The sequence below is a fragment of the Tupaia chinensis genome, unplaced genomic scaffold (genome assembly GCF_000334495.1).
Source record: "Tupaia chinensis unplaced genomic scaffold, TupChi_1.0 Scaffold000708_1, whole genome shotgun sequence".
Taxonomy (NCBI): domain Eukaryota; kingdom Metazoa; phylum Chordata; class Mammalia; order Scandentia; family Tupaiidae; genus Tupaia; species Tupaia belangeri.
This window is the reverse complement of record NW_006160231.1, coordinates 1,689,798-1,699,988: the sequence shown is the minus strand read 5'-3', so window position 1 is coordinate 1,699,988 and position 10,191 is coordinate 1,689,798. Positions and strand designations below refer to the sequence as shown.

General features: G+C 41.1%; 1 protein-coding gene across 1 annotated transcript in view; it reads right to left on the bottom strand.

Moving 5' to 3' along the window:
- MAP3K13 (mitogen-activated protein kinase kinase kinase 13) overlaps positions 1–10,191 on the bottom strand; it is a gene marked incomplete in the record, with an annotated part of 209,405 nt that overhangs the window by 56,456 nt on the left and 142,758 nt on the right.

Here is a 10,191-nt window from a genome sequence, read left to right as displayed (position 1 = left end):
CGTAGTCGACCGCGGTTCGCGTCCTGGACCCGGTGGCTTAAAACTCATGCCGGGCGTGTGTGCGTGCGTGCCCAAGATCCCGAGAGGAGAATGGAGGAGAAGGAATTGTGGCGTGGCCATGGCCCCTGGGGCGTGATTTCTCGCTTTCTGTCTCTCTGTCTCTCTGTCTGTCTGGTGAGCGCACGTGCCCTATAGCGAAAACCTCTCCAAAAAAAATAAAGAAAGGAACATAACAAACTCCCAAAGACACACAAGTATAGAAAAGCAAGGATCGAGTGGGCCCGGCTTTTCTGATGGAGAAAGCTGTGACCAGGAACCAGCCTCAGGTTTATTCTTTTAAAGGGCTTAAAATAGGGGCAAAGGAAATGGAATACGAAGCCAGTTGCTTTTGGATGTAAATCATTTGAAGATGAGAAAACGAACTGTGGTCGACTACATGGGAGTCCAGCGACACAACCATTACGCTAACTGCTGGTTCCCTGTTATGTTTATTTCTAATCCATAGCCTCCATACTCAGAATTTGCCGAGAGGGTCCTGGCAGCATAAGACCCTGTTGATGGTTCTTTCTCTCTTTCCTTCTCTTTTTTTCTCTCTCCTTCCTTCTCTCTCTCTTTCTTCCATGTATGTTCATGTACTCTCTAGCTTTAAAAAAAGATGGGACACCCAAGGCATAGGTAGTTAAATAAATTAACCAAAGACATTATCAAAGTGGTGGAAGTGGACCCAGAACCCCCAAACCCGGCCATTCTAGGGACAGTATTTTCATCACTACAGCACACTGCCTCTCATGAAATAACTGAGAAGGTTACTAGGTTACTGGCCATTAGTCGTGGTATGTTTACCCATACAGCATTTTCAATTTCTCTTTTTCTTAGAGTTTCCTTTTCTTTCTTTCTTTTCTTTTCTCTTCTTTCTTTCTTTCTTTCTTTCTTTCTTTCTTTCTTTCTTTCTTTCTTTCTTTCTAGAGAGAGATTTTTGCTATGGGGTGCATGCACTGGCCGGAGAGACAGAGAGATAGAAAGTGAGAAATTAACCCCCAGGGGTGATGGCCATGCCGCAATCTCCTTTCCTCCATTCTCTTGGGATTTTAGGCACACATGTGCATGTGCCTGGCGTGAGTTTTAAGCCACTGGATCTGGGACTCAGACTGTGGTTTACTATGTGGGAGTCCAGCAACATAACCACTAGTTCCTTTCTTAGAGTTTTCTGCAACAAAACTTAACAGGGATCGATCCTTCCTTCCTTCCTTCCTTCCTTCCTTCCTTCCTTCCTTCCTTCCTTCCTTCCCTCTCTCTCTCTCTCTCTTTCTTTTTAAGGTTTTTGCTATAGAGTGTGTGGACTCACCAGAGGAGAGAGACAGAGCGAGACAAGGAGAGGGAAAGTGAGAAATAACTCCCCAGGGAGGATGGCCATCCCACTATCCCTTCTCTTCCATTCTCCTGGGATTTGGGGCATGTACACACATATGCCCAGAATGATGCTTCAAGGTCCTGGACTTGAATCATGGTCTTCCATGTGTGATTACAGTACTTCTTACACCATGCCACCTGCTGGCCCTAACAAGGATCATTTCTAAGTGGTGAAATTATTGGTGATTGATGTTATGTTTCTTTATCCTTTTCCGTATTAAGTTTTTTAAACCTCTATCACTTTTATAATGAATAAAATACTATTTTAAAAGAAGCACTTCAAAATTAAATCTATGTTTGCCGAATATGGAATAAAGTAGTGTTGAATTAGCTTCGAAGACATTCTGGTCCTGAAATCAAATCAACTCACTATGTACCACATTGTTTAAGCAAGAGCAGAGTTTACCGGTATCCAGATGAGTCACATTTCCTTCTTACCTAATATTCTGTACTTGAAGAGAAAAGAAATTCCATAATTTTTTTTTTTAATTTTCAAAAAGAATTTTGCCAGAGGGTGCATGCACAATACAGAGAGAGAGAAAGCAAAAGAGTAGGTCTAGAAAGTACCCCCTATGGGGAATGGTCACACCACAACCCTTTCTCTTCCATTTTTCCTTCCTCCTGGGGTTTTGGGCATGCACGCACATGCATCCAGCATGTTTCTCTCTCCCTCTCTCTCTTTTAAAGAGGTTTTTGCTATAGGGTGCATGCACTCACCAGAGAGACAGAGAGTCAGAAAGTGATAAATCACTCCCCAGGGGGGATGGTCACGCCACAGTCGCTTTTCCTCCATTCTCCTCTTGGGCACGTATGTACATGGGCCCAGCGTGACTTTAAGCCACTGAGTCCGGGACTGAAACCATGGTCGACTACATGGGAGTCCAGCGACATAGCCATTACACTAACTGCTGGTCCCGCATCCAGCATATTTCTCAATCTGCTGAGCCCAGGATTACAAAAGCACGACTGTCATGTGGGATCCAGCTGCCTTACTTATCACACTGACCGGCTCTGTAGAGTCTTATTAAAATGAAGTTTTTCATCACAATGGCTAAAACTTGCCCTTTAAAATACAACCACAGGTATAGCAGGAAAGCAAATTATAGTGAGGGTAGTTCACAGTATGGGCAGCTGTCCTCTTCTCCTGGTATGAGCAGCAGTAATAGATGGAAATCTCTCTGAAATATAAAGAGCTCACAAATGTGGAATCACCAAAGGAATAAATGACCAAGGTAGACTTGGGAGGAGACAGAACATTACAGGCATCACCGCTGCAAATATCTTTAGAGCTTGGAGTAAAGTGGTTCATCTCCACAGGCTTGTCCACCGATGCACCCTGTGAGAGACTCTTTCCTACTACGGGGCCTGGGAACGACAGAAAATACTGTCATTTTGATCATTTTGGGGGCTCGATAAACTATTACTGAGTTCGATAAGAAATATAACGTTAAACAACTTTGTAAAAACCTAAGTTACCCTAATTTTTAAAACAATAACTACTAAAATTAGGACAATGTTTGGGTATCTACCCCTATTTACTCAATCTTGACTTACTGTTAAATATCAGAAATATCAGAAAACAGAAAACACCCATTTTTATCTGATATCTCATTCTATTAGGTCGTTGGGAAAGTTTGTATAGAAAAATAGGTCATGACTTTCCCAACAATCCAATATTTTCTCAGATTTAATCCCTAAATTAAAGAGCATAAACAGTTTCCTGGCTCTTGGAATTCATATATTTTAAATTGCTGTATCCAAAATGATTTTGTTAGTTTTTCCTGACAGTGTGGCTGCACGAAATGTGTGGGTTTCACACCTACTTTGCCAACAGTGACTATAAATTAATTCTTGGTTCTAATTTTTCTTTATTCACAGTAGAACATGTGTACAAATGACAGTGAGTGTGTATTTGAGAGAGGGAGAGGGAGAGAGAGAGAGAAGCATCCTCCACAGTCTGGTCATGCCACAATCCCTTTTCCTCCAGTCCTTCAGCCCATGAGATCTTGGACACTCGTTGCAAGCTTGGTCTCTTTTAGGCTGACCAAGCTAGGGATTTGGACCATGGTAGACATGTGGGATCCAGTTTTTCCTGGGTAGCACATTACCACTTAGATGAGGGCTCTAACTTAACTAGTTATAAAATAGTGTTTGGGGCCAGCCAGTGGAGTGGTGGTTATGGAGGCTCCCACATTGCCGACTGCTGGTTTGACTTCCAGACCTCGTGGGTTAAAAAATATGCCAGCCTCGCATGTGTGCATGTCCAAAATCCCAAAAGGCGGCTGGAGAAGGGGCTGCTTTCTCACTTTGTCTTACATGAGCACATGTGCCCTACAGCAAATAAAAAACAAAAATATAGTGTTTTATAAGTTTGCACTAGTTTAATTGCCAGTGATGTAGAATATTTTCTCTACATTTAATATTCACATCTGCTTCGTATGGACTGCCAACCCCCTTTTTCCATTTATTTTTTAGAGTCTTGTAGTTCTTATAAACTTAAAAACACTCTCTATATATTTCTTTGATACAAATGAAACGAATATATTTTCATAAGCCTTTTTCTTTTAATTTTACTTTTTTTTTTTTTTTTACAAAATAGCTTATATCATTGCACATCGTTTCCTTTGTGTGTTTTTCCACTACCTACTCTATTTTCTAAAAATTATTTATAGTTGACTATTAAACGTTTAACCTTGGGGGGGGTCCAGCAGGTGGCATGGTGGTTAAGGGTGCTGGACTCCCACATGGCTGACCACAGTTCTAGTCCTGGACCTGGCAGCTTGATTTCTCTCTCTCTCTTTCTCTGTCTCTGTCTCTTGCTTTCACTCTGTTCCTCTCTGGTCAAATTAAAATTAATTAAATAATTAATTTAAAAATAATTCTTAAAAATAAATTTAAAAATGTTTATTCTTAAGGGCCAGTAGGTGGTGAGGTAGTTAAGGTGCTGGATTCCCACATGGCCAACTGTGGTTTGAGTCCAAGATCCAGCAGCTTAAAACTCAGGATGGGCACACGTGCATATGTATCAAAATCCCAGGAGGAGGATAGAGGAAGAGGAGAGATTGTGATGTAGCCATATCCCCATATCCCTTGGCGGTGATTTCTTACTTTCCCTTCTTCTGTTTCTTGGGCAAGTGCATATGTCCTACAGTAAAAAACTAAAACAAACAAACAAACAAATAAATAAAATTAACCTTGGGTCCAGCAGGTGGTATGGTAGTTAAAGTGCTGGACTCCCACATGGTTGATTACAGTTCAAGTCCTGGACCTGGTGGCTTGAAAATCATGCCAGGCACATGTATGTGTTTGTCCAGGATCCTAGGAGAATAGAGGGGAAGGGATTGTGGCATGGTCATATACCTTGGGGGTAACTTTTCACTTTTCCCCTCTCTCTCTCTTTCTCTGGTGAGTGCATGTGCCCTATGGCAAACACCTTAAAACAAGTTTAACCTCATAATCTGGAAGTTCTTTCTGTATACAATGCATGTAATTATATATTTTTTCCATATTGCAATTTAGTGATTCCAGAATAATTTGTTAAATAATCCTTTCTTTTCAAATTGCTTTATGATGCTTACATTGAAATTTACTGTGGTTTTAGAAATAATGCCTATGATTTAGTATTTTTTATAAAATTATAAATAAACTAATTCCTAAAATGCAAATGACAAATACATTTGGGATTCAAATACTAAGTATTCAGGGTGTTATTAAAAAATAAAATTTTCTTCTACCAGTAGTAACTTATGCATGCCTATGTTATTCAACTGTGTTCAGTCAACACCAATTATGCATGGTAAAATAAAGGGGATAACACTCTTAATTCAAGGACACAGAATGGGAAACAAAGAAATGACTTAACCCTGATCCCATCAATCTTTTTACTAGACCTAACAATCAGTAACATTGATGGATGTGACATTAGTGCTGTTTGCTCCATCCCAAAGACCCTGTCAATTTCTGAGAGGGAGCCAAAAAATGTGAAAATGGCAGAAAAAAAGACAGTTAGAAACAAGGATGTATAAAACTAGGCCAAAATAATTGCCAAGTGAGGTATCTACCCTCATAACAACAGACAATCAGCTGTCTTCTTCTTCTTTTTCTTCATATATAGAGATTTTTGCTATAAGGTGTATGCACTTGCCAGAGAGAAACAAGAGGGGCAGAAAGTGAGAAATCACTCCCTGGGGGGATGACCATGCTACAGTTTCTTCTTCTTCACTCTCCTCTTGGGATTTTGGGCTCACATGTACATGCACCCGGTGTGAGTTTAAGCTGCTGGGTCCGGGACTTGAACCACAGTCAACTACGTGGGAATCCAACGACGTAACCATTATGCCATCTGCGGTCCCAAGAATCAGCTGTCTCCTCTCAGGGTGAGTCTCAGACTTCCTGCCTTTACACGGTCTGTCTCATTGGTACTCTTCCTCAGCTTTCACCTCTTTGGTTCATCACTATGAGTACCTTCTTAATCCTAGTATCTACCATGACCACTAAGACTGAGGAAAAAGGCACAGATGAATGGACTGAAAAACTGTAGCACATATACTCTATGGAATACTACTCAGCCACAGAAAACAAGACCCTGACTTTTTAGAGAAAGTGGCTGAATATGGAAGATTTACTGCTGAGTGAAGCCAGGCTATGAAAGAGAGAGATTGTATGTCTCCACTTAATATATACTGAGTGTCTGCACTGTATGATTGAAACTGATTGACTAAAGGATATAGAAACACAGTAAATGGTTGTGAATACCAGATATAGTATGGGAAGAGGGTGGGTGAAAGAGTAGAGTCTGAAGAAGGACATTTAGAAGAGAAATAGAGAGGCAAAACATTAATGGGACAAAGAAATGGGTAATTATCTGTTGAAGATAACTTTATAGTATTATCAACTGGACTAGGGAGAAATGTACAAATGTTGGAATATTCACTTTCCAAGCTAAATAACATGATTGAATGTATAAAATAACTTGAAATAAAAAAATTTTTAAAAATTTAAAAATGAGGAAACAAACAAAAAAATTGTTTTTATATTTTACTTTTTGCCATAGGGTATGAGTGCTCATTTGAGAGTGACAGTGAGAAGGAAAGTGAGAAATCACCTCCCAGGGGGGATGGCCATGCCACAATCTCTTCTCCATCCTCCTCCTGGGATTCTGGGCACGCACATGCACGTGCCTGGCATGATTTCCAAGCCACCAAGTCTGGGACTTGAACTATGGTTGGCCATGTGGGATCCAGCAGCACCTTAACCACCATGCTACCTGCTGGCCCCAGGGACACATCTTTGACATCAAGGGAAACACTCAGTTTCTGGCGAGCAAATCTCCTACTGCCCGTAGCAACCTCATCCCTCAATAGGATTCCCTGTGACCTGCTGAAGAATCAGGCATCTACCGTATTCTTGTAAGAATCTTAAGCTGACCAGGCATATTTCTTATTTATTCCCAAAATAAGCCTCTCTGAAAGTCACATAATCAACTGGAAGGCAAATTAAATACAAATCTGTCACATAATAAAAACAAAAATGAAAGAGCTCTTTTAATAGATACCTAGGATGTGTCTGTGGCCCTCTTCTCTTTGTGAGTATGAACCTCATGATAAAATTGGACCCCGAGACCTCAAATAATAACCAAAGTAAGTATAAGGCTGTGTGAATGAAGACACTAAAAACCAAGTGTAGTTTACCTCATAAGTATATGTTAGTAGCTTTTGTGTCTAAACAGAGAACAGGGAATATTTTTTTAAAAAAAGAATTCTCGATTTAATTTTATTGAATTATTATTATTATTTAATTTGCTATAGGGCATGTGCACGAGAGAGAGAGAGAGAGAAACTGAAAAAGTAAGCTGCCAGGTCTGGAACTTGAACCACATTTGGCCATGTGGGAGTACAGTGCCTTAACCACCATGCTACTTACTGGCCCCCCAAATAGGATTTTTTTTTTTCTTTGAGAGGTTTTTGCTTATAGGGTGTATGCACTCGCCAGAAAGAGAGAGAGAGACATAGAGACAGAAAGCGAGAAATCGCCCCCCAGGGGGGATGGCCATGCCGCAATCCCTTCTCCTCCATTCTCCTCTCGGGATCTTGGGCACGCATGCACACGTGCCAGGTGTGACTTTCAAGCCCCCGGATCTAGGACACGAATCGTGTTCTGCCTTGTGGGAAGCCCGTTACGTGGAAGTCCAGCACCTAACCCTCCATGCCACCTGCTGGCCCCAGACAAGTGATTTTTAATTTTCTTCCTTGTGCTTATTTTTATTCCCACTTTCAAAAATGATAACAGTGTTCGACATGGACATCTCCAGCCTTTGTGTGACACAGTGCAACTTTCACTTACTTGAAAACCTGAGCTCATGGAGGGAAATGAAGGTGGGATGTGCAGAGTACTGGACTATGCAGGAAAGGCAGAGGCACTCGTAAGCCAGGGACTGGGAACGGCTTTCTGAGTGAGCAGGAAGGGATGTGTGGTGGGCAAGTCCTGAAAAGTACCTGCAACTGACAGAGGATTTGCCAGTAAACCCTAACATACGTATGGAGAATACATGTAGAGAAGCTGGCATTTAATTTAAGAAGCAATATTTCAGAAATAGAGAGGACAGAAATATTTCAGCCAGGAAGTGTGGAAGGTAAGGCAGCTGGAGCCCACATGGCAGACTGCGCAGCTAGAATCCAGAACCCGGTGGCTTGAAAAACATGCCAGGTGCATGTGTGTGTGCCTCAAATCCCAAGTGGAGAACAGGGAAGAGGGGATGGCAGTGTCGTCATCCCCACTGAGGGGTGCCTTCTCACATTCTCTCTCTCTCCCTCCCTCCTCTATCTCTCTGGTGAGCACATGCACCTTACAGCAAATTTAAAAAAGAAAAAAAGAAATAGAAAAAAATAAACTGCAAGAGAAAAGTGGTTAATGGTGACTGCTATCAACTGGCTGTTATGAACAAGCTGTCAATGTTCTTGACTAAAAGAGATGAACAGGCCTTTTTCCTTTCCTTTTAAATTTGCCAGAGGGCATGTACATACACCAGAGAGACAGAGAGGGGGAGATGGAGGGAGCATCGCCCATGGGGAATGGCCACTCCGTAAGCCCTTATCTTTCACTTCTCCCTCCTTCCAGGATCTGGGGCATACAGAACACACATGCTGGAGTGTTTTTCAAGCCGCTGGGTCTAGGACTTGAACCTCTGGGTCGGCCATGTGGGATCCTGCTAGGCCACTGGCTAGCCTGATGAACAGACTTAGAAGGTAGGGTCAAGGAGTACAAAATTCAGTTATATAATAAACAGAATCTCGTAGGTTTGTATTTTTCCTCTCCAGAATTTCTTAATGAGAGAACTCATTAAAAACAAAAGTCATTTATGTAAAGTTACAAAGACACGTATCAAAAGGCTTAAAAATAACACGTCTTTTGATCTTTTCCAGGAATTCATCCAGGACTAATTAAAGATGTGTGCAAAATTAAAGTAATAGACAAATGTTTATTGCAAAATGTCTCATAACCATTAGAAATGCCAAGTGGGTAAAAGCTGGTAGTGTGGTGGTGGAGGCAGTTGAAAATGCAGTAGAAGGTAATGGGGAAAGTTTATATATGAAGTGAAAAAAATGTTATAAAACAGCATGATTCCATTTTTCTTTTAAGTACACATACACTAAGACACTAACATAATATAAATTGAAAATATTAGTAGAGGTTATTAGGAAACTGATGGGATCATAAATTAATTAAACTTAAAAAGGTACCTATATTTTCCAAATTTAATACATATATTACTTCCATTATCAAAAAAATAAATGAAAGAGAATATAAATGAGGTTATAAAGAATACCAGGTCCATGTGTTCCCTTTCCTTCATAAGCATAACACTTGGCCTAGCGGTTAGGAAAACCGGATCTGACATGGTCAACCGTGTGGTTTTAGTCTGGACCTGGTGGTCTGAAAAACACACTGAGGGGACCAGCAGTTAGTATAATGGCTATGTCGCTGGACTCCCATGTAGTTGACTGTGGTTCGAGTCTCAGACCCGGTGGCTTAAAACTCACGCCGGGCGTGTGTGCGTGCCTGCCCAAGATCCCGAGAGGAGAATGGAGGAGAAGGGATTGCGGCATGGCCATCCCCTCTGGGGGGTGATTTCTTGCCTTCTGTCTCTGTCTCTCTCTGTCTGTCTGGTGAGCTCACTCGCTCTATAGCAAAAACCTCTCCAAAAAAAAAAAAAGAAAAGAAAAGAAAAAACCACACCAAACACAAGTGCCTATATGCCCAAAGTCCCAGAGGGATGGAGAAGTAGAGGCAGGAGGACTGAGGCATGACTCTGCACCCCGCTTTTCTTCTCCCTCTTTCTCTCTCTATCTTTGGTAAGCACATACACCTTCAGGTCAGAAAAAAAAAAAATAGGAAAGAAAAAGCATAGCACTTGAATTGGAATATTAATATACACCTTATACAATGCCGGAAGTTAAAAGCTTACTTTTAAACATGCACCCACAACTGGGTTTATTCGTAAATTATATATCCAAACAACTACATTAAAATATCCAGTATATTTGAAAAGATTCAGGAATATAGACATTTTAAAAGAAGAGATGATATAAACAGGAATTCTAGTATATTTTCTTTTCAGAACCTCATGGGTTGTCTTAGGTGTTGTTACAAGTTGTTACTTTGGAAACCACTGGATGGGACAACCACCAAAGACTCACTATAGGAATCTGTTCTAGTAGGCCATCTATAGACGGATGGTATTCACCCGGCACTGGCTCGTTCATTTTGCCTCAGGCCAGAAGT